The following is a 16,118-nucleotide window of genomic DNA, read 5'->3' as shown; positions in this document are numbered from 1 at the left end:
GGGCAGCGAAAGAGAGCGAGAGGGGCAGCGAAAGAGAGCGAGAGGGGCAGCGAAAGAGAGCGAGAGGGGCAGCGAAAGAGAGAGAGAGGGGCAGCGAAAGAGAGAGAGAGGGGCAGCGAAAGAGAGAGAGAGAGGGAGAGCGAAAGCGAGAGGGGCAGCGAAAGAGAGAGAGAGCGAGAGGGGCAGCGAGAGAGACAGGCGCAGCGAGAGAGAGAGAGGCAGCGAAAGCGAGAGAGAGAGAGGCAGCGAAAGCGAGAGAGAGAGGCAGCGAAAGAGAGAGAGAGGCAGCGAAAGAGAGAGAGAGGCAGAGAGAGGCAGCGAGAGAGAGAGAGGCAGCGAGAGAGAGAGAGTCAGCGAGAGAGAGAGAGTCAGCGAGAGAGAGAGAGGCAGCGAGAGAGAGAGAGGCAGCGAGAGAGAGAGAGGCAGCGAGAGAGAGAGAGAGGCAGCGAGAGAGAGAGAGAGGCAGCGAGAGAGAGAGAGGCAGCGAGAGAGAGAGAGGCAGCGAGAGAGAGAGAGAGGCAGCGAGAGAGAGAGAGAGAGAGGCAGCGAGAGAGAGAGAGAGGCAGCGAGAGAGAGAGAGAGAGAGAGAGAGAGAGAGGCAGCGAGAGAGAGAGAGAGAGAGAGAGAGGCAGCGAGAGAGAGAGAGAGAGAGAGGGGCAGCGAGAGAGAGAGAGAGAGAGAGAGGGGCAGCGAGAGAGAGAGAGAGAGAGAGAGAGGGGCAGCGAGAGAGAGAGAGAGAGAGAGAGGGGCAGCGAGAGAGAGAGAGAGAGAGAGAGGGGCAGCGAGAGAGAGAGAGAGAGAGAGGGGAGCGAGAGAGAGAGAGAGGGGCAGCGAGAGAGAGAGAGAGAGAGGGGCAGCGAGCGAGAGAGAGGGTCTGCGAGCGAGAGAGAGGGGCAGCGAGCGAGAGAGAGAGAGAGAGAGAGGGGCAGCGAGCGAGAGAGGGGCAGCGAGCGAGAGAGGGGCAGCGAGAGCGAGAGAGAGAGGCAGCGAGAGCGAGAGGCAGCGAGAGCGAGAGGCAGCGAGAGCGAGAGAGAGAGAGCGAGAGGCAGCGAGAGCGAGAGAGAGAGAGAGAGAGAGGGGCAGCGAGCGAGAGAGAGAGGGGCAGCGAGAGAGAGAGAGAGGGGCAGCGAGAGAGAGAGAGAGAGAGGCAGCGAGAGAGAGAGGCAGCGAGAGAGAAACAGCGAGAGAGAGAGACAGCGAGAGAGAAACAGCGAGAGAGAGAGACAGCGAGAGAGAGACAGCGAGAGAGAGACAGCGAGAGAGAGACAGCGAGAGAGAGACAGCGAGAGAGAGACAGCGAGAGAGAGACAGCGAGAGAGAGACAGCGAGAGAGAGACAGCGAGAGAGAGGGGCAGCGAGAGAGAGACAGCGAGAGAGAGAGGCAGCGAGAGAGAGACAGCGAGAGAGAGACAGCGAGAGAGAGAGAGGGGCAGCGAGAGAGAGACAGCGAGAGAGAGAGAGGGCAGCGAGAGAGAGAGAGGGGCAGCGAGAGAGAGAGCGAGAGGCAGCGAGAGAGAGAGCGAGAGGCAGCGAGAGAGAGGGGCAGCGAGCGAGCGAGAGAGAGTCAGCGAGAGAGAGAGCGGCAGCGAGAGAGAGAGCGAGAGGCAGCGAGAGAGAGAGCGAGAGGCAGCGAGAGAGAGAGGCAGCGAGAGGCAGCGAGAGAGGGGCAGCGAGAGAGAGAGGGGCAGCGAGAGAGAGAGGCAGCGAGAGAGAGAGGCAGCGAGAGAGAGAGGGGCAGCGAGAGAGAGAGGGGCAGCGAGAGAGAGAGGGGCAGCGAGAGAGAGAGAGAGAGAGAGGGGCAGCGAGAGAGAGAGAGGGGCAGCGAGAGAGAGAGAGAGAGAGAGGGGCAGCGAGAGAGAGAGAGAGAGAGAGGGGCAGCGAGAGAGAGAGAGAGAGAGGGGCAGCGAGAGAGAGAGAGAGAGAGAGGGGCAGCGAGAGAGAGAGAGAGAGGGAGGGGCAGCGAGAGAGAGAGAGAGGGGCAGCGAGAGAGAGAGAGAGAGAGAGGGGCAGCGAGAGAGAGAGAGAGAGAGAGAGGGGCAGCGAGAGAGAGAGAGAGAGAGGGGCAGCGAGAGAGAGAGGGGCAGCGAGAGAGAGAGGGGCAGCGAGAGAGAGAGGGGCAGCGAGAGAGAGAGAGAGAGAGGGGCAGCGAGAGAGAGAGAGAGGGGCAGCGAGAGAGAGAGAGAGGGGCAGCGAGAGAGAGAGAGAGGGGCAGCGAGAGAGAGAGAGAGGGGCAGCGAGAGAGAGAGCGAGAGCGAGCGAGAGGCAGCGAGAGAGAGAGAGAGAGAGAGAGGGGCAGAGAGAGAGAGAGAGAGGGGCAGCGAGAGAGAGAGAGAGGGGCAGCGAGAGAGAGAGCGAGAGGAGCGAGAGAGAGAGCGAGCGAGAGGCAGCGAGAGAGAGAGAGAGAGAGAGAGGGGCAGAGAGAGAGCGAGCGAGAGGCAGCGAGAGAGAGAGCGAGCGAGAGGCAGCGAGAGACAGCGAGAGAGAGAGCGAGAGGCAGCGAGAGAGAGAGCGAGAGGCAGAGAGAGAGAGAGCGAGAGGCAGAGAGAGAGAGCGAGAGGCAGAGAGAGAGAGCGAGAGGCAGCGAGAGAGAGAGCGCGAGGCAGCGAGAGAGAGAGCGCGAGAGAGAGCGCGAGAGAGAGCGCGAGAGAGCGCGAGCGAGTCAGCGAGAGAGAGAGAGGCAGCGAGAGAGAGAGAGGCAGCGAGAGAGAGAGAGGCAGCGAGAGAGAGAGAGAGAGGCAGCGAGAGAGAGAGAGAGAGAGAGGCAGCGAGAGAGAGAGAGAGAGAGAGGCAGCGAGAGAGAGAGAGAGAGAGGCAGCGAGAGAGAGAGAGAGAGAGGGGCAGCGAGAGAGAGAGGGGCAGCGAGAGAGAGAGAGAGAGGGGCAGCGAGCGAGCGAGAGAGAGGGCAGCGAGCGAGCGAGAGAGAGGGGCAGCGAGCGAGCGAGAGGGGCAGCGAGCGAGCGAGAGAGAGGGGCAGCGAGCGAGCGAGAGAGAGGGGCAGCGAGCGAGCGAGAGAGATGGGCAGCGAGCGAGCGAGAGAGATGGGCAGCGAGCGAGCGAGAGAGATGGGCAGCGAGCGAGCGAGCGAGAGGGGCAGCGAGCGAGCGAGCGAGAGGGGCAGCGAGCGAGCGAGCGAGAGGGGCAGCGAGCGAGCGAGAGAGAGGGGCAGCGAGAGAGAGAGAGAGGGGCAGCGAGAGAGAGAGAGAGGGGGCAGCGAGAGAGAGAGGGAGAGAGGGGCAGCGAGAGAGAGAGAGAGAGAGGGGCAGCGAGAGAGAGAGAGGGGCAGCGAGAGAGAGAGAGAGAGAGAGGGGCAGCGAGAGAGAGAGCGAGAGCGAGCGAGAGGCAGCGAGAGAGAGAGCGAGAGGCAGCGAGAGAGAGAGCGAGAGGCAGCGAGAGAGAGAGCGAGAGGCAGCGAGAGAGAGAGCGAGAGGCAGCGAGAGAGAGAGCGAGAGGCAGCGAGAGAGAGAGCAAGAGAGGCAGCGAGAGGCAGAGAGAGAGAGCGAGAGGCACCGAGAGAGAGAGCGAGGTGCAGCGAGCGAGAGAGCGCGCGAGAGAGAGCGCGAGAGAGCGCGCGAGAGAGAGCGCGAGAGAGAGCGCGAGAGAGAGCGCGAGAGAGAGCGCGAGAGAGAGCGCGAGAGAGAGCGCGAGCGAGGCAGCGAGAGAGAGAGCGAGGCAGCGAGAGAGAGAGAGAGGCAGCAGAGAGAGAGAGAGAGGCAGCGAGAGAGAGAGAGAGCAGCAGAGAGAGAGAGAGGCAGCGAGAGAGAGAGAGGCAGCGAGAGAGAGAGAGGCAGCGAGAGAGAGAGAGGCAGCGAGAGAGAGAGGGGCAGCGAGAGAGAGAGAGAGAGAGAGAGAGAGAGGGGCAGCGAGAGAGAGAGAGAGAGAGAGAGAGGGGCAGCGAGAGAGAGAGAGAGAGAGAGGGGCAGCGAGAGAGAGAGAGAAAGGCAGCGAGAGAGAGAGAGAGGGGCAGCGAGAGAGAGAGAGAGGGGCAGCGAGAGAGAGAGAGAGGGGCAGCGAGCGAGCGAGAGAGAGGGGCAGCGAGCGAGCGAGAGAGAGGGGCAGCGAGCGAGCGAGAGAGAGGGGCAGCGAGCGAGCGAGAGAGAGGGGCAGCGAGCGAGCGAGAGAGAGGGGCAGCAAGCGAGCGAGAGAGGGGCAGCAAGCGAGCGAGAGAGGGGCAGCGAGCGAGCGAGCGAGAGGGGCAGCGAGAGAGAGAGAGGGGCAGCGAGAGAGAGAGAGGGGCAGCGAGAGAGAGAGCGAGAGCGAGCGAGAGGCAGCGAGAGAGAGAGCGAGAGCGAGCGAGAGGCAGCGAGAGAGAGAGCGAGAGGCAGCGAGAGAGAGAGAGCAAAATGCAGCGAGAGAGAGAGCGAGAGGCAGCGAGAGAGAGAGCGAGAGGCAGCGAGAGAGAGAGCGAGAGGCAGCGAGAGAGAGCGAGGCGCAGCGAGCGAGAGAGCGCGCGAGAGAGAGCGCGAGTGAGAGCGCGAGTGAGAGCGCGAGAGAGAGCGCGAGAGAGAGCGCGAGAGAGAGCGCGAGCGAGTCAGCGAGAGAGAGAGAGGCAGCGAGAGAGAGAGAGAGGCAGCGAGAGAGAGAGAGAGGCAGCGAGAGAGAGAGAGAGGCAGCGAGAGAGAGAGAGAGGCAGCGAGAGAGAGAGAGAGGCAGCGAGAGAGAGAGAGAGGCAGCGAGAGAGAGAGAGAGGCAGCGAGAGAGAGAGAGAGGCAGCGAGAGAGAGAGAGTCAGCGAGAGAGAGAGAGGGCAGCGAGAGAGAGAGGGCAGCGAGAGAGAGAGAGGCAGCGAGAGAGAGAGGGGCAGCGAGAGAGAGAGGGGCAGCAAGAGAGAGAGAGAGAGAGGGGCAGCGAGAGAGAGAGAGAGAGAGAGGGGCAGCGAGAGAGAGAGAGGCAGCGAGAGAGAGAGAGAGAGAGGGGCAGCGAGAGAGAGAGAGAGAGGGGCAGCGAGCGAGAGAGAGAGGGGCAGCGAGCGAGAGAGAGAGGGGCAGCGAGCGAGAGAGAGAGGGGCAGCGAGCGAGAGAGAGAGGGGCAGCGAGCGAGAGAGAGAGAGGGGCAGCGAGCGAGCGAGAGAGAGGGGCAGCGAGCGAGCGAGGGAGGGGCAGCGAGCGAGCGAGCGAGCGGGGCAGCGAGCGAGCGGGGCAGCGAGCGAGCGGGGCATCGAGCGAGCGGGGCAGCGAGCGAGCGGGGCAGCGAGCGAGCGAGGGGCAGCGAGCGAGCGAGGGGCAGCGAGCGAGCGAGAGAGAGAAAGGGGCAGCGAGCGAGAGAGAGAGAGAGAGGGGCAGGAGGAGAGAGAGAGAGAGAGGGGCAGAGAGAGAGAGAGAGGGGCAGCGAGAGAGAGAGAGGGGCAGCGAGAGAGGGGCAGCAGGGAGAGAGGGGCAGCGAGAGAGAGAGAGAGGGGCAGCGAGAGAGAGAGAGAGGGGCAGCGAGAGAGAGAGGGAGAGAGGGGCAGCGAGAGAGAGAGAGAGAGAGAGAGAGGGGCAGCGAGAGAGAGAGAGAGAGAGGGGCAGCGAGAGAGAGAGAGAGAGAGGGGCAGCGAGAGAGAGAGAGAGAGAGAGGGGCAGCGAGAGAGAGAGAGAGAGAGGGGGGCAGCGAGAGAGAGAGAGAGAGAGGGGGGCAGTTAGCGAGCGAGAGAGAGAGGGGGGCAGCGAGCGAGCGAGGGGCAGCGAGCGAGCGAGGGGCAGCGAGAGAGAGAGAGGGGCAGGGAGAGAGAGAGAGGGGCAGCGAGCGAGCGAGAGGGGCAGCGCGCGAGCGAGCGAGGGGCAGCGAGCGAGCGAGGGGCAGCGAGCGAGCGAGGGGCAGCGAGCGAGCGAGAGAGGGGCAGCGAGAGAGAGAGAGGGGCAGCGAGAGAGAGAGAGAGAGGGGCAGCGAGAAAGAGAGAGAGGGAGCGAGAGAGAGAGGGAGAGGGGCAGCGAGAGAGGAGAGAGAGGGGCAGCGAGCGAGCGAGAGAGGGGCAGCGAGCGAGCGAGAGAGGGGCAGCGAGCGAGCGAGAGAGGGGCAGCGAGCGAGCGAGCGAGGGGCAGCGAGCGAGCGAGAGAGGGGCAGCGAGCGAGCGAGAGAGAGGGGCAGCGAGCGAGAGAGAGGGGCAGCGAGCGAGAGAGAGGGGCAGCGAGCGAGAGAGAGGGGCAGCGAGCGAGAGAGAGAGAGGGGCAGCGAGAGAGAGAGAGAGAGGGGCAGCGAGAGAGAGAGAGAGAGGGGCAGCGAGAGAGAGAGAGAGAGGGGCAGCGAGAGAGAGAGAGAGAGAGGGGCAGCGAGAGAGAGAGAGAGAGGGGCAGCGAGAGAGAGAGAGAGAGGGGCAGCGAGAGAGAGAGAGCGAGGGGCAGCGAGAGAGAGCGAGGGGCAGCGAGAGAGAGAGCGAGGGGCAGCGAGCGAGAGAGCGAGGGGCAGCGAGAGAGAGAGCGAGGGGCAGCGAGCGAGAGAGAGAGCGAGAGAGAGAGGGGCAGCGAGCGAGAGCGGGGCAGCGAGAGAGAGCGAGAGGCAGCGAGAGAGAGAGAGCGAGAGGCAGCGAGAGAGAGAGAGCGAGAGGCAGCGAGAGAGAGAGAGCGAGAGGCAGCGAGAGAGAGAGAGCGAGAGGCAGCGAGAGAGAGAGCGAGAGGCAGCGAGAGAGAGAGCGAGAGGCAGAGAGAGAGAGAGCGAGAGGCAGCGAGCGAGAGAGCGCGCGAGAGAGAGCGCGAGTGAGAGCGCGAGAGAGAGCGCGAGAGAGAGCGCGAGAGAGAGTCAGCGAGAGAGAGAGAGTCAGCGAGAGAGAGAGAGAGAGAGAGAGAGAGTCAGCGAGAGAGAGAGAGTCAGCGAGAGAGAGAGAGTCAGCGAGAGAGAGAGAGTCAGCGAGAGAGAGAGAGTCAGCGAGAGAGAGAGAGTCAGCGAGAGAGAGAGAGTCAGCGAGAGAGAGAGAGTCAGCGAGAGAGAGAGAGTCAGCGAGAGAGAGAGAGTCAGCGAGAGAGAGAGAGAGTCAGCGAGAGAGAGAGAGAGGCAGCGAGAGAGAGAGAGAGGCAGCGAGAGAGAGAGAGGCAGCGAGAGAGAGAGAGGCAGCGAGAGAGAGAGAGAAGCAGCGAGAGAGAGAGAGAAGCAGCGAGAGAGAGAGGGGCAGCGAGAGAGAGAGAGGGGCAGCGAGCGAGCGAGAGAGAGGGGCAGCGAGCGAGCGAGAGAGAGGGGCAGCGAGCGAGCGAGAGAGAGGGGCAGCGAGCGAGCGAGCGAGCGGGGCAGCGAGCGAGCGAGGGGCAGCGAGCGAGCGAGGAGGCAGCGAGCGAGAGAGAGAGAGAGGGGCAGCGAGCGAGAGAGAGAGAGGGGCAGCGAGCGAGAGAGAGAGCGAGGGGCAGCGAGAGAGAGAGCGAGGGGCAGCGAGAGAGAGAGCGAGGGGCAGCGAGAGAGAGAGCGAGGGGCAGCGAGAGAGAGAGCGAGGGGCAGCGAGAGAGAGAGCGAGGGGCAGCGAGAGAGAGAGCGAGGGGCAGCGAGAGAGAGAGCGAGGGGCAGCGAGCGAGAGAGCGAGGGGCAGCGAGAGAGAGAGCGAGGGGCAGCGAGAGAGAGAGGGGCAGCGAGCGAGAGAGGGGCAGCGAGAGAGAGAGGGGCAGCGAGAGAGAGCGAGAGGCAGCGAGAGAGAGAGAGCGAGAGGCAGCGAGAGAGAGAGCGAGAGGCAGCGAGAGAGAGAGCGAGAGGCAGAGAGAGAGAGAGCGAGAGAGCGAGAGGAGAGAGAGGAGCGAGAGTCAGCGAGAGAGAGAGAGTCAGCGAGGGAGAGAGTCAGCGGGAGAGAGAGTCAGCGAGAGAGAGAGAGTCAGCGAGAGAGAGAGAGTCAGCGAGAGAGAGGCAGAGAGAGCAGCGAGAGAAGAGAGAGAAGGCAGCGAGAGAGAGAGAGAGGCAGCGAGAGAGAGAGAGAGGCAGCGAGAGAGAGAGAGAGGCAGCGAGAGAGAGAGAGAGGCAGCGAGAGAGAGAGAGAGGCAGCGAGAGAGAGAGAGAGGCAGCGAGAGAGAGAGGGGCAGCGAGAGAGAGAGAGAGGCAGCGAGCGAGCGAGAGAGAGGGGCAGCGAGCGAGCGAGAGAGAGGGGCAGCGAGCGAGCGAGCGAGAGGGGCAGCGAGCGTGCGAGCGAGAGGGGCAGCGAGCGAGCGAGCGGGGCAGCGAGCGAGGGGCAGCGAGCGAGCGAGAGAGAGAGGGGCAGCGAGCGAGAGAGAGAGAGAGAGGGGCAGCGAGCGAGAGAGAGAGAGGGGCAGCGAGCGAGAGAGAGAGAGGGGCAGCGAGAGAGGGGCAACGAGCGAGAGGGGCAACGAGCGAGAGGGGCAACGAGCGAGAGGGGCAACGAGCGAGAGGGGCAACGAGCGAGAGGGGCAACGAGCGAGAGGGGCAACGAGCGAGAGAGCGAGCGAGAGGGGCAGCGAGCGAGAGAGCGAGCGAGAGGGGCAGCGAGCGAGAGAGCGAGAGAGAGGGGCAGCGAGCGAGAGAGAGGGGCAGCGAGCGAGAGAGCGAGAGAGGGGCAGCGAGCGAGAGAGCGAGAGAGGGGCAGCGAGCGAGAGAGAGAGAGAGGGGCAGCGAGCGAGAGAGAGAGAGAGGGGCAGCGAGCGAGAGAGAGAGAGAGGGGCAGCGAGCGAGAGAGAGAGGGGCAGCGAGCGAGAGAGAGAGGGGCAGCGAGCGAGCGAGAGAGGGGCAGCGAGCGAGCGAGCGAGGGGCAGCGAGCGAGCGAGAGAGAGAGAGGGGCAGCGAGCGAGCGAGAGAGGGGCAGCGAGCGAGAGAGAGAGGGGCAGCGAGAGAGAGAGAGAGGGGCAGCGAGCGAGAGAGGGGCAGCGAGCGAGAGAGGGGCAGCGAGCGAGAGAGAGACGGGGGCAGCGAGCGAGAGAGAGGGGGGCAGCGAGCGAGAGAGAGAGGGGCAGCGAGCGAGAGCGAGAGAGGGGCAGCGAGCGAGAGCGAGGCAGCGAGCGAGAGAGGGGCAGCGAGCGAGAGAGGGGCAGCGAGCGAGAGAGGGGCAGCGAGCGAGAGAGAGAGGGGCAGCGAGCGAGAGAGAGAGGGGGGCAGCGAGCGAGAGAGAGAGGGGGGCAGCGAGCGAGAGAGAGAGGGGGGCAGCGAGCGAGAGAGAGAGGGGGGCAGCGAGCGAGAGAGAGAGGGGGGCAGCGAGCGAGAGCGAGAGAGGGGCAGCGAGCGAGAGCGAGAGAGGGGCAGCGAGCGAGAGAGAGAGAGGGGCAGCGAGCGAGAGAGAGAGAGGGGCAGCGAGCGAGAGAGAGAGAGGGGCAGCGAGCGAGGAGAGAGAGGGGCAGCGAGCGAGAGAGGGAGGGGCAGCGAGCGAGAGAGAGGAGGGGCAGCGAGCGAGAGAGAGAGGGGCAGCGAGCGAGAGAGAGAGGGGCAGCGAGCGAGAGAGGGGCAGCGAGCGAAGAGAGGGGCAAGCGAGCGAGCGAGGGGCAGCGAGCGAGCGAGAGAAAGGGGCAAGCGAGCGAGAGGGGCAGACGAGCGAGAGGGGCAACGAGCGAGAGGGGCAACGAGCGAGAGGGGCAACGAGCGAGAGAGAGAGGGGCAACGAGCGAGAGGGGGCAAGCAGAGCGAGAGGGGCAACGAGAGAGAGAGCGAGCGAGAGGGGCAGCGAGCGAGAGAGCGAGCGAGAGGGGCAGCGAGCGAGAGGGGCAGCGAGCGAGAGAGCGAGAGAGAGGGGCAGCGAGCGAGAGAGAGGGGCAGCGAGCGAGAGGGGCAGCGAGCGAGCGAGAGCGAGCGAGAGAGCGAGAGAGGGGCAGCGAGCGAGAGAGAGAGGGGCAGCGAGCGAGAGAGAGAGGGGCAGCGAGCGAGAGAGAGAGGGGCAGAGAGCGAGAGAGAGTGGGGCAGCGAGCGAGAGAGAGAGGGGCAGCGAGCGAGAGAGAGAGGGGCAGCGAGCGAGAGAGAGAGGGGCAGCGAGCGAGAGAGAGAGGGGCAGCGAGCGAGCGAGAGAGGGGCAGCGAGCGAGCGAGAGAGGGGCAGCGAGCGAGCGAGAGAGGGGCAGCGAGCGAGCGAGCGAGAGAGAGGGGCAGCGAGCGAGAGAGAGAGGGGCAGAAAGCGAGAGAGAGAGAGAGGGGCAGCGAGCGAGAGAGAGAGGGGCAGCGAGCGAGAGAGAGAGGGGCAGCGAGCGAGAGAGAGAGGGGCAGCGAGCGAGAGAGAGAGGGGCAGCGAGCGAGAGAGAGAGAGAGAAGGGCAGCGAGAGAGAGAGAGGGGCAGCGAGCGAGAGAGAGAGGGGGGCAGCGAGAGAGAGAGGGGGGCAGCGAGCGAGAGAGAGAGGGGGGCAGCGAGAGAGAGAGGGGGGCAGCGAGAGAGAGAGGGGGGCAGCGAGAGAGAGAGGGGGGCAGCGAGAGAGAGAGGGGGGCAGCGAGCGAGAGCGGGGCAGCGAGCGAGAGAGGGGCAGCGAGCGAGAGAGAGAGGGGGGCAGCGAGCGAGAGAGAGAGGGGGGCAGCGAGCGAGAGAGAGAGGGGGGCAGCGAGCGAGAGAGAGAGGGGGGCAGCGAGCGAGAGAGAGAGGGGGGCAGCGAGCGAGAGCGAGAGAGGGGCAGCGAGCGAGAGCGAGAGAGGGGCAGCGAGCGAGAGAGAGAGAGGGGCAGCGAGCGAGAGAGAGAGAGGGGCAGCGAGCGAGAGAGAGAGAGGGGCAGCGAGCGAGAGAGAGAGAGGGGCAGCGAGCGAGAGAGAGCGAGGGGCAGCGAGCGAGAGAGAGAGGGGCAGCGAGCGAGAGAGAGAGGGGCAGCGAGCGAGAGAGAGAGGGGCAGCGAGCGAGAGAGGGGCAGCGAGCGAGCGAGGGGCAGCGAGCGAGCGGGGCAACGAGCGAGAGGGGCAACGAGCGAGAGGGGCAACGAGCGAGAGGGGCAACGAGCGAGAGGGGCAACGAGCGAGAGGGGCAACGAGCGAGAGGGGCAACGAGCGAGAGGGGCAACGAGCGAGAGGGGCAACGAGCGAGAGGGGCAACGAGCGAGAGGGGCAACGAGCGAGAGGGGCAACGAGCGAGAGGGGCAACGAGCGAGAGGGGCAACGAGCGAGAGGGGCAACGAGCGAGAGGGGCAACGAGCGAGAGGGGCAACGAGAGAGAGAGCGAGCGAGAGGGGCAGCGAGCGAGAGAGCGAGCGAGAGGGGCAGCGAGCGAGAGGGGCAGCGAGCGAGAGAGCGAGAGAGAGGGGCAGCGAGCGAGAGAGAGGGGCAGCGAGCGAGAGGGGCAGCGAGCGAGCGAGAGCGAGCGAGAGAGCGAGAGAGGGGCAGCGAGCGAGAGAGAGAGGGGCAGCGAGCGAGAGAGAGAGGGGCAGAGAGCGAGAGAGAGAGGGGCAGAGAGCGAGAGAGAGAGGGGCAGCGAGCGAGAGAGAGAGGGGCAGCGAGCGAGAGAGAGAGGGGCAGCGAGCGAGAGAGAGAGGGGCAGCGAGCGAGAGAGAGAGGGGCAGCGAGCGAGCGAGAGAGGGGCAGCGAGCGAGCGAGAGAGGGGCAGCGAGCGAGCGAGAGAGGGGCAGCGAGCGAGCGAGCGAGAGAGAGGGGCAGCGAGCGAGAGAGAGAGAGAGGGGCAGAAAGCGAGAGAGAGAGAGAGGGGCAGCGAGCGAGAGAGAGAGGGGCAGCGAGCGAGAGAGAGAGGGGCAGCGAGCGAGAGAGAGAGGGGCAGCGAGCGAGAGAGAGAGGGGCAGCGAGCGAGAGAGAGAGAGAGAAGGGCAGCGAGAGAGAGAGAGGGGCAGCGAGCGAGAGAGAGAGGGGCAGCGAGCGAGAGGGGCAGCGAGCGAGAGAGAGAGGGGGGCAGCGAGAGAGAGAGGGGGGCAGCGAGAGAGAGAGGGGGGCAGCGAGAGAGAGAGGGGGGCAGCGAGAGAGAGAGGGGGGCAGCGAGCGAGAGCGGGGCAGCGAGCGAGAGCGGGGCAGCGAGCGAGAGAGGGGCAGCGAGCGAGAGAGAGGGGCAGCGAGCGAGAGAGAGGGGCAGCGAGCGAGAGAGAGGGGCAGCGAGCGAGAGAGAGGGGCAGCGAGCGAGAGAGAGGGGCAGCGAGCGAGAGAGAGGGGCAGCGAGCGAGAGAGAGGGGCAGCGAGCGAGAGAGAGAGGGGCAGCGAGCGAGAGAGAGAGGGGCAGCGAGCGAGAGAGAGAGGGGCAGCGAGAGAGAGAGGGGCAGCGAGCGAGAGAGAGAGGGGCAGCGAGCGAGAGAGAGAGGGGCAGCGAGCGAGAGAGAGAGGGGCAGCGAGCGAGCGAGACGAGAGAGGGGCAGCGAGCGAGAGAGAGAGAGGGGCAGCGAGCGAGAGAGAGAGAGGGGCAGCGAGCGAGAGAGAGAGAGGGGCAGCGAGCGAGAGAGAGAGGGGCAGCGAGCGAGAGAGAGAGAGGGGCAGCGAGCGAGCGAGAGAGAGGGGCAGCGAGCGAGAGAGAGAGGGGCAGCGAGAGAGAGCGAGAGAGAGAGGGGCAGCGAGAGAGAGCGAGAGAGAGAGGGGCAGCGAGCGAGAGAGGGGCAGCGAGCGAGAGAGGGGCAGCGAGCGAGAGAGGGGCAGCGAGCGAGAGAGGGGCAGCGAGCGAGAGAGAGGGGCAGCGAGCGAGAGAGAGGGGCAGCGAGCGAGAGAGAGGGGCAGCGAGCGAGAGAGGGGCAGCGAGCGAGAGAGAGAGGGGCAGCGAGCGAGCGAGAGGGGCAGCGAGCGAGAGGGGCAGCGAGCGAGAGAGAGAGGGGCAGCGAGCGAGAGAGAGAGAGAGAGGGGCAGCGAGCGAGAGAGAGAGCGAGAGAGAGAGAGAGAGAGAGAGAGAGGGGCAGCGAGCGAGAGAGAGGGGCAGCGAGCGAGAGAGAGGGGCAGCGAGCGAGAGAGAGGGGCAGCGAGCGAGAGAGAGGGGCAGCGAGCGAGAGAGAGAGAGAGAGGGGCAGCGAGCGAGCGAGAGGGGCAGCGAGCGAGAGAGAGAGGGGCAGCGAGCGAGAGAGAGAGGGGCAGCGAGCGAGAGAGAGAGAGAGGGGCAGCGAGCGAGAGAGAGAGAGAGGGGCAGCGAGCGAGCGAGAGAGAGAGGGGGGCAGCGAGCGAGAGAGAGAGGGGGGCAGCGAGCGAGAGAGAGAGAGGGGCAGCGAGCGAGAGAGAGAGAGGGGCAGCGAGCGAGAGAGAGAGAGGGGCAGCGAGCGAGAGAGAGGAGAGGAGAGAGAGGGGCAGCGAGCGAGAGAGGACGAGCGAGAGGGAGAGGAGGGGCAGCGAGCGAGAGAGAGAGGGGGCAGCGAGCGAGAGAGAGGGGCAGCGAGCGAGAGAGCGAGAGGAGGGGCAGCGAGCGAGAGAGAGGGGCAGCGAGCGAGAGAGGAGAGAGGGGCAGCGAGCGGAGAGAGGAGAGAGGGGCAGAGAGAGAGAGAGAGAGGGGCAGCGAGCGAGAGAGAGAGGGGAGGAGCGAGAGAGAGAGGGGCAGCGAGCGAGAGAGAGAGGGGCAGCGAGAGAGAGAGAGGGGCAGCGAGCGAGAGAGAGAGAGAGGGGCAGCGAAGCGAGGAGAGAGAGAGGGGGGCAGCGAGCGAGAGAGAGAGAGAGGGGCAGCGAGCGAGAGAGAGAGAGAGGGGCAGCGAGGAGAGAGAGAGGGGCAGCGAGAGAGCGAGAGGGGCAGCGAGGAGAGAGAGGGGCAGCGAGCGAGAGAGAGGCAGCGAGCGAGGAGGGGCAGCGAGCGAGAGAGAGGGGGGGGCAGGAGAGAGAGGGGGGCAGCGAGCGAGGAGGGGGCAGCGAGCGAGTGAGGGGCAGCGAGCGAGGAGAGGGGGGGCAGCGAGCGAGAGAGAGAGGGGCAGCGAGCGAGAGAGAGAGGGGCAGCGAGCGAGAGAGAGAGGGGCAGCAAGCGAGAGGGGCAGCAAGCGAGAGGGGCAGCGAGCGAGAGAGAGGGGCAGCGAGCGAGAGAAAGACAGCGAGCGAGAGAGAGAGAGGGGCAGCGAGCGAGAGAGAGAGAGGGGCAGCGAGCGAGAGAGAGAGAGGCAGCGAGCGAGAGGGGCAGCGAGCGAGAGAGAGGGGCAGCGAGCGAGAGCGAGAGAGAGAGAGGGGCAGCGAGAGAGAGAGGGGCAGCGAGAGAGCGAGGGGCAGCGAGAGAGCGAGCGAGAGAGGGGCAGCGAGAGAGCGAGCGAGAGAGGGGCAGCGAGAGAGCGAGCGAGGGGCAGCGAGAGAGCGAGCGAGGGGGCAGCGAGAGAGCGAGCGAGAGAGGGGCAGCGAGAGAGCGAGCGAGAGAGAGGGGCAGCGAGAGAGCGAGCGAGAGAGAGGGGCAGCGAGAGAGCGAGCGAGAGAGGGGCAGCGAGCGAGAGAGAGAGAGAGTGGCAGCGAGCGAGAGAGAGAGATGGGCAGAGAGAGGGGCAGCGAGAGGGGCAGCGAGAGAGAGAGGGGCAGCGAGCGAGCGAGAGAGAGAGGGGCAGCGAGCGAGAGAGAGGGGCAGCGAGCGAGAGCGAGAGAGAGAGAGGGGCAGCGAGCAAGAGAGAGAGAGAGAGAGAGGGGCAGCGAGCGAGAGAGAGAGGGAGCAGCGAGCGAGAGAGAGAGGGGCAGCGAGCGAGAGAGAGAGAGGGGGGCAGCGAGCGAGAGAGAGAGAGGGGGGCAGCGAGCGAGAGACAGAGAGGGGGGCAGCGAGCGAGAGACAGAGAGGGGGGCAGCGAGCGAGAGACAGAGAGGGGGGCAGCGAGCGAGAGACAGAGAGGGGGGCAGCGAGCGAGAGACAGAGGGGGGCAGCGAGCGAGAGACGAGAGGGGGGCAGCGAGCGAGAGACAGAGAGGGGGGCAGCGAGCGAGAGAGAGAGAGGGGGGCAGCGAGCGAGAGAGAGAGAGAGGGGCAGCGAGAGGGGCAGCGAGAGAGAGAGGGGCAGCGAGAGAGAGAGGGGCAGCGAGAGAGAGAGGGGCAGCGAGAGAGAGAGGGGCAGCGAGAGAGCGAGGGGCAGCGAGAGAGCTAGGGGCAGCGAGAGAGAGAGAAGGGCAGCGAGCGAGAGAGAGAGAGAGAGAGAGAGAGAGGGGCAGCGAGCGAGAGAGAGAGAGAGAGGGGCAGCGAGCGAGAGGGGCAGCGAGCGAGAGAGAGAGAGGGGCAGCGAGCGAGAGGGGCAGCGAGCGAGAGAGAGAGAGGGGCAGCGAGCGAGAGAGAGAGAGAGAGGGGCAGCGAGCGAGAGAGAGAGAGAGAGAGGGGCAGCGAGCGAGAGAGAGAGAGAGGGGCAGCGAGCGAGAGAGAGAGAGAGGGGCAGCGAGCGAGAGAGAGAGAGAGAGGGGCAGCGAGAGAGAGGGGCAGCGAGCGAGAGAGAGAGAGGGGCAGCGAGCGAGAGAGAGAGAGAGAGGGGCAGCGAGCGAGAGAGAGAGAGAGAGAGGCAGCGAGCGAGAGAGAGAGAGAGAGAGAGGGGCAGCGAGCGAGAGAGAGAGAGAGAGAGGGGCAGCGAGCGAGAGAGAGAGAGAGAGAGGGGCAGCGAGAGAGAGAGAGAGAGAGAGAGAGGGGCAGCGAGCGAGAGAGAGAGAGAGAGAGAGAGGGGCAGCGAGCGAGAGAGAGGAGAGAGAGAGAGGGGCAGCGAGCGAGAGAGAGAGAGAGAGAGAGAGGGGCAGCGAGCGAGAGAGAGAGAGAGAGAGGGGCAGCGAGCGAGAGAGAGAGGGGCAGCGAGAGAGAGAGAGAGAGAGAGGGGCAGCGAGCGAGAGAGAGAGAGAGAGAGAGGGGCAGCGAGCGAGAGAGAGAGAGAGAGAGGGGCAGCGAGCGAGAGAGAGAGAGAGAGAGGGGCAGCGAGCGAGAGAGAGAGAGAGAGGGGCAGCGAGCGAGAGAGAGAGAGGGGGGCAGCGAGCGAGAGAGAGAGAGGGGGGCAGCGAGCGAGAGAGAGAGAGGGGGGCAGCGAGAGAGAGAGAGAGAGAGGGGCAGCGAGCGAGAGGGGCAGCGAGCGAGAGAGAGAGGGGCAGCGAGCGAGAGGGGCAGCGAGCGAGAGAGAGAGGGGCAGCGAGCGAGAGAGAGAGGGGCAGAGAGCGAGAGAGAGAGGGGCAGCGAGCGAGAGAGAGAGGGCAGAGAGCGAGAGAGAGAGAGAGAGGGGCAGCGAGCGAGAGAGAGAGAGAGAGAGAGGGGCAGCGAGCGAGAGAGAGAGAGGGGGGCAGCGAGCGAGAGACAGAGAGGGGGGCAGCGAGCGAGAGACAGAGAGGGGGGCAGCGAGCGAGAGACAGAGAGGGGGGCAGCGAGCGAGAGACAGAGAGGGGGGCAGCGAGCGAGAGACAGAGAGGGGGGCAGCGAGCGAGAGACAGAGAGGGGGGCAGCGAGC

The 16,118-nt window shown here is 66.2% G+C and overlaps 1 protein-coding gene across 1 annotated transcript in view; it reads right to left on the bottom strand.

The window, feature by feature from the left end:
- LOC106569546 (serine/threonine-protein kinase STK11) overlaps positions 1-16,118 on the bottom strand; it is a 76,478-nt gene that overhangs the window by 3,295 nt on the left and 57,065 nt on the right. The gene's annotated exons all lie outside the window — the stretch shown is intronic.

This window comes from Salmo salar, chromosome 14 (assembly GCF_965601325.2).
Source record: "Salmo salar chromosome 14, fSalSal1, whole genome shotgun sequence".
Classification (NCBI taxonomy): domain Eukaryota; kingdom Metazoa; phylum Chordata; class Actinopteri; order Salmoniformes; family Salmonidae; genus Salmo; species Salmo salar.
The sequence above is the reverse complement of the archived record's forward strand: the minus strand, read 5'-3'. Positions and strand labels throughout refer to the sequence as shown.